At 34.0% G+C, this 7,190-nt stretch overlaps 1 pseudogene; it reads left to right on the top strand.

The window, feature by feature from the left end:
• The first annotated feature begins 2,988 nt into the window (after positions 1–2,988).
• On the top strand, positions 2,989–6,567 carry LOC132059445 (probable 1-acyl-sn-glycerol-3-phosphate acyltransferase 4; annotated as a pseudogene).
• Positions 6,568–7,190: the final 623 nt, after the last annotated feature.

Consider the following 7,190-nt stretch of genomic DNA (forward strand, 5'->3'; position numbering starts at 1 on the left):
GATATGGCGCAGTTTTAGCTCACCGAGGACATGACCTTAGATAGGAGGTTGTGGAGGACTCAGATTAGGATAGAAGACAAGGTGGCTTATCCTTTCACTATAGTAGTTGTAGTTTTGCTCATTCGTTTATTGCCATTTGATTTCTGCATTTGATTGTTGCTTATATTTGTTGGGCCGTTTTACTTTGATTATCTTATTTATCTATAGCAGTTAATTCTTCTTTTCTTTGTTTCTCTGGCTTTTTACTCGCTTTTGTTATAATACATTTTTCATATTGTTTCGATATGCTTATTACTATCGACCTTTGTCTTGTTTTCGTCTCTTAGGATGTCTTTCGGAAGCAATGTATCTTTGAGGTGGGGGTTAGGTCTGCTGTTTTCTATAGGTTACATGGTGGGATTATATTGGGCTTGTTGTTGTTGTTGTTGTTGTTGTAATGTATTTTGAGGCAACTTCATTTAATGTTATTTTAGGTTTACCTCATCAATATAAAGAAGCGAGATAGCTTCATTCATGACTTCCCTTTGGATATGTTTGATTATATTGAACCTCTGCCAATCACTGAATTGTGATTTATATATTACACTAAGTTAGATGGGGTTCCAAATTGTTGTTAGGCTCCAATACTACTGATTATTATCTAGTATTTTGCCATTGCATGCTATTCTTTGTACAAGACAATTTTATCTAGTGTTTAATTGCTCCAATGAAAAGGTTTTAAAAAATAATAAATGAAGAAAAAGTTTTGCTGTCTTTTCCGTGCTTTAACCTTTATCCCTGATGGGCAAAATTAAACCAAACATTCCAGCATACATTTTTTCTTAACAATTAGCTGCAATTGACCAAGTACCGTAGTCTTTTATAAAAATCTATGACCCAAAAGAAAAAAATCAATTCGAAGTTGTCTAGCTTATACTTATATATATCAGTAAGTTTTTTGTTTTACCAATTACAATAAAAATGCACTTTCCGAACTCGCTTTAGCCGATGCTTATTCCCCACATACCGTCATTGCTTCTTCTCCGGGAAAAGAAAACACCATCTAATTCGTTCTCTAAAGTTGTAAACTAATTGCTGCTTCCCCTTCTTTACAAGAGTGGCAAGTCAGTAAGATGGTGAAGAACAACAAAATATATATCACCAAATTAAGTCGTCAATATCTATCAGCACGTCATCAGCCCAACTCATCTCCTGTTGGTAGTAGAAGCAGTACCCTTCGTTCATCTTCTGAGTTTTTGTGCAGAAAATCATCTTGAGGTTCGTACAACATAGCTTCTATAGTTCTCGCAACATCTTGTTCTGTTACCTCAACCTCCTTCACCTTCTTCTCTTTTATATTCTTCTTGATTTAACAGATAACAAAATCTTGCTTAAGAATATGGTTTTTCTCAAAGAAATCATCCCCCACGAAATATTCTCTCATCAGCCAATTAATTAATACTACTATTTTGCTTTTCTTCTTTACTGTTACTTCGATATTTTAAATTTCTTCTAAACCCCACCACAGATCCCTTGTGATTCTTGATATGTTTACCACTAGTTTGGCCTCTCCAAGTCCCATTGGCAGAAGTTCGACAATGCCTTTCATCTGATTTCTTCCTCCCCTTCAACGGCGCAATAAAGTAGCCAACTTTGTCTTCCAAATTCGAAGCTTCAAAAATCGCCAATGGAGGTTGATCTCCATAGATTTGTGCAAGCCGAATAGGGCATTGACTCGGGAAAGATTCACCCCTCAAGAAACTTTTGAGATAGTTGATTAACTCCATTTCAGTTGGAGTAATGATAAAGTGAAGTTGGTATAAAGTGGTAAGGGTTGGACGAGATAAAGTAGACAAAAGAAGTCGAATTTGAAAAATGCTGACTGAAATTGCAAAACAACGCGTTTAGGCTCCAACATGCCTTCGAGCGCATCTTGGTTTTTTCTCTGATGACAGAAACAACACGTTTAAACCCCAAGGCCCACTCGCCATACGCTCTCTGCAATATGCATGTATATTCCCTTAGCAGAGAAAAGGAAATAAAGGTGAAACTAACGGGAAACTTTATGCATTAAAGGGGGCACCAGATATATAGGGCAATTAATACCCTTCCAAGGTGAGTTTCTTTAGGTGTTTTTGATTGGATTTCATGAATTAAATGCCATTTCTAACACCAAAATCTCATCAAACCTTCTAAATCTCCAAAAACACTTTGAACGGGAAAAGCTAGGGTTCTTCAAGTGAGGTAAGATTCTTCACCGTACCTGTAAATATTGCTATCATTGAAGATTATAAATGGTGTTAGGGTGTACGACACAAAACGAAGTTAGAGACTTTACATGGAACCTAGAAATATTTTAGTCTATGAACTTCAAATTCTCAACAAGGAAAAATTAAATATGACATGAAAATATTGGAGTCTTAGGAGCATAAGTTGATATTGAACGGTATAATTATTTACGACATACCCGAATAATCATTTATAGGATTCAATGATTCTTAACAACAGATTTATCTCTTCGCTATTTGCACTTGGTATAGTTATTTTCCATCAAAGATGTTTGATAAAATGCTTAAATGATATTAACTAAGGATTATTTAGTTGGTTTTGAAAGAAATTCGATTATGGTAGTCACCAAGAGGATTTGGGAAGGCAAGGCTAAGGTGAGTTAAGATATGCCTTTACTACGGTTATTTTCTCACAAAATTATGCCTTAAAAGTGTTTGATGAAATATCTTAAGAGTGTTAATGCATATTTCACAGGAGCAACCTCTAGGAACTCCTTTAAAGAAACTGAAAAATGTGCTTAGAAATGACTATATGACACCGGATTAATGCCTTCAAAAACATAAAATCTATCTATATATAATGGGAAAGGCAAAAGAATGGTGAGATGACAAGTGTAATCACCACAAAAATCAAAATTGAAAAATATTAAATAAAAAAAGAAACTGAACGGATAAAAAAACACCCTAGAAAGATAAAAACTGCAAGTTCACTATGAACTAACGCACACACGATTAGACGCATTTTTGAAATAGACTTTCCACAAATTAAGGAACCAGTTTCCCACTTTAACAAAACCTTATGCGAAGAATAGCAGCAGTTTCAGTTTTGTGAATCAGATTCATAAAGAAGTTTCTAGGTTGAGGGAAAAGAATTTATTCATGGTGACGTCTTTGAAGAGATACACTTACACTCACCATTTCTTCATCAACATTTGATTATTACTCCTTCAATTGCTGACGCTAATGAACTCTTCTCCTAATTCTCTATATTTTCCCAAAACTAATATGGGTATTGTAGGTGTCTCCAAAGTGGGGGTGAATTACCCTGCTAATAATTTCTTGGTTAAGCAAAAGGCTGTTAGCGGTGGATTTGTGTCTAATGGGCCAATGGCACCATTTGAATATCAGTTCAATTATGCTGAGGATCAGTATCAATTTTAAATGGGTCTGTACGGATTTACAAGTTATGAACCCAATGAGATCTCTTCAACGCCAAATTTGTTGAGCAACAACTCATGCTTCTTAGCACACTGTCGTGTCTGCAATAAATGTATGCTTCCTTATCTACGTTACTTTTCTCTCACTTAGATTATCATGTGCAACTGTTGTCTCTGTACGAACAACAGTTATTGTAGTTTTGGAATGAATTCTGAGTAAACCGATGGCAGTTATTGTAGTTTTGGAATGAAATGTGAGTAAAATGATGGCAGTTATAAAATATATACTTTCTTGATTACTTCCTTTGATGTTGATAAATAAGATTCCTAACTGTTCTCACCTTCTATATGTTCAGACTAATCTTTTTTTCCCATTTAGAATTCAAATAGGTGTTGGACTGCTGAATTTAGCCACCATGGTGACAGGTATTTCCTATTAAACTGCTATTTATAGAGATACATGTAATGGATATGCTACGTCTGTTACAAAAATTGCACTCAGAAGTAATTTGATATTTGCTTCATGCCCAGTAACACTAACGTCTCTTTTGTTGTATTTTAATATCTTATTTTTTCTTTGCAGAGGTTGCTTCCCGGGCTGTGATATATTGGGTGCAGTTGGAGGTGAAATAAAATTCTCTACAAATTTTTTATTTTATGGTGATTTAGAAGGCTGAAGACAGAGAGATCGATGAGTTGAGGGAACAAGCTGCGAGGCCATTTTGGTTTTGATCGGTATCAATATCAATTATCTTAGTTAGTTGTTATCGTTATATTGTTCAGAAAGGTGTTTGGTGACTTCTGTCAATCTCATTTTGTTAATTAACACGACTTTGAATTTATAGGTTCTTATCTATTTAGAAAGAGCTTATCCTTGAGGTCTTATACCTCTTGATATGCTTCCTCTTTTGAAAGCAAACCAAGGCACCCAAACTATCAAGTAACTTGGTTCTTTCTTTCATTGTGTATTTTTTATTGCTACCAATATTGGTGATGATACATTAATTGAATCTAACTATTGTGATTATCAAATCTTTATCGGAAAAAAGAATTAGATCAAATAAAATAGTACGAAACAGAGTGTGATATGTTGAATCCTCAAAAAATTTGCATTTGTAAATGTGACTAAGAAGATATTGTGTTACATATTTGTGGAAGACTTTGTGATAGTTATATGGCGAATCACTCTTCAATAGCAAATTTGCTTCATAACAGTTTTACTCAAGGTAACAATTCCAAACTATCAGTTTTCAGCATCAATCGCATAAAAATTGCTTCTAAAATCATTTTTACTCAATATAAAACTTGGAAAGGAGGGATTTGGACCTGTTACAAGGTACACGTGTGTGTTTGAAATGAAAAACTCCAGCAGAAAAAAATAGCAAATTTCCTGTAATTTATACTCATTTGCTTATAACTGAAGTAATGTGTGATTCATATATAAGGGGTATTACCAAATGTTCAAGAGGTTGCTATTAATAGTCTTCCCATTAGCTCAGCACAAGGCATAGAAGATTTCTAAATGAGGTAACACTAGATAAACGAATTGCCGAGTCGTCCATCATTTTCAGCTTTTATTTTTATACATCCTATCGAAGAATATTGATGTGACACCATTTGTAATGTCAGGTTTAATACCAATAAGATGCTTCTGGATGTAGCAGTAGTTGATGCATTTATGCAAATGTAATGCGCTGTGGTTGTGAATTAAACCCTTCTGGAAAAGTCATGTTAGATATCTTCTTGGTGGCTGTGGAGAATATACTGGGTATGTCGTTGTTGTTGACGTTGCATTCATCTTCATCTACTGGTAAAATTTTATTTCTAATTTGAGGATCACTATTTCCATGACGTTGCACTGTTTTGTTTAAGTGCAGATATGTGCTTCAGGAATCGTAGTCCTCTATTGCTCTGGCAATAAATCTCCTATAAGAATAAACTTACTGGTATTGCATGTAACAAGTTTTAGCAGACGCAAATCTTATAATTGCCTTGAGTACAGAAAAAAGGAGGATGGAACTCAGTCAGGCTCTTGCCTCTGAGAAGAAATCAAAACATTCCTCTTTAACGCCTTTCACAATTATCAGGGATGTGATATGTTTGGCAATTCTTCTTTCAACTGCACACATTTGCTTAATTTCTCACAAGAAGCAGTTGCACTCTTGCGCTTCTTTAGCACACACTATAGTAGGAAAGTAGTAGAATTCCTATTTGGTCTATGGCTTGGATTGTGGACATTCTTATTCGAAAAGATTATGATACCAAAGTGAATTTTTTGGACAATATGTTCCATCACGAGAACGTGTTTTACTGATGGCCTACCATAGAACAGGGGTTGATTGGATGTACTTGTGGGATCTTGCATTGCGGAAGGGATGCTTGAGCCACATCAAATATCTACTTAGAAAAGTTTAATGAGATTGCCTGTCTTTGGATGGGGATTTCATGTGCTAGAGTTCATCCCACCAGAAAGAAAATTGGAAGCCGATGAGCCAGTTACTAAGAGTCTAACATGGTTTCAAACGTTTACCAATTCTCAGGATCCACTTTGGCTGACTTCTTTCCCTAAAGGAACTGATCTCACGTAAGGAATTATAATTCTTTGGATTTTATGAAGTGTCCCGTTTTTGGTTAATTGATTAGTTTTAGTTGAACACTTCACATATTGCTTAGAACTTCATAAACGTTCACCTACTCAGGTTACTGCACTTGGTATTATGTTTTTGGTATTATGTTCTAAAATTGGTTCTTGCCTTTAAGTGCAGTGAGCAGAAGTGCAAAAGCAGCCAGGAATTTGCTACCAAGAATGGATTGCCTGTCCTAAAGAATGTACTTCTTGCCTGCTTGGAAACTTACTAAGGAGCTCATTGGATGCAGGAGTTCATGATAATATCCATTCTACTTTTTTCACTGCAGGTTAATTTATACTGCTGGTCCATTTTCTTATTTTTTTAGAATATTTTTCTATTGGGAAAGGATCAACATTCTTTGAAATCTGAAGGAGAAAAAGAAATAGAGTGATGATTGTATATATATATAACTTACATGACTTTAAGTAAGTGTTTGTTTTCTTATTTAAGAGTTTGAGAAAGGTAAATTTTGATTTTCTAATTACAAGTTGTAGTCAATTGCTTATGATTGTTTCTTTTCTTATTCGATGTAATTTAAATATGGAAATATTGTTGTTACTTTGCTATGTAATGTGACACGATGAATAGAGTGCATTTATTTATAACATAAGAGGTACAGTCAAACCTCTCTATAATTGTCATTCGTTATAACAACATTTCACTATAATTGTCTGATTTTCTCCGGAACCGATTTTTCATGTTATAGTTTACTTCTTTATAATAACATTTTACCTCCAACAGCAGTGACATTCATTATAACGGTATGCTCATTGTAAAATTACCTCTCAATTATAGCTACACAATATTGTGTAATAATATTTTGTAAAAAAATATATATATTATGTACAAAAGTAAAATATTATAATATTTATGGCAATCATCAAGGGAAAACTATTGAATTCTTTTTTACTGAAAGCGTGGACAAAAATCTTTGTCGATTCAAGTGTCATATTATCACTAAGAGATTGAAATTTACGAAACAATCTACAGTTGTAGAATTCTTACGTCAAACTTGAAATATTTAAGTTTTCAATTGATTTTAATTCATATTTTTTCTTAGATTTTAATTCCTTATCGGTACAGTATAATTAGTTATGGATTATTAGACACTTCAATTTGTAATTAATGAAATATGA

This window comes from Lycium ferocissimum, chromosome 6, assembly GCF_029784015.1.
Source record: "Lycium ferocissimum isolate CSIRO_LF1 chromosome 6, AGI_CSIRO_Lferr_CH_V1, whole genome shotgun sequence".
In the NCBI taxonomy this organism is placed as follows: Eukaryota; Viridiplantae; Streptophyta; class Magnoliopsida; order Solanales; family Solanaceae; genus Lycium; species Lycium ferocissimum.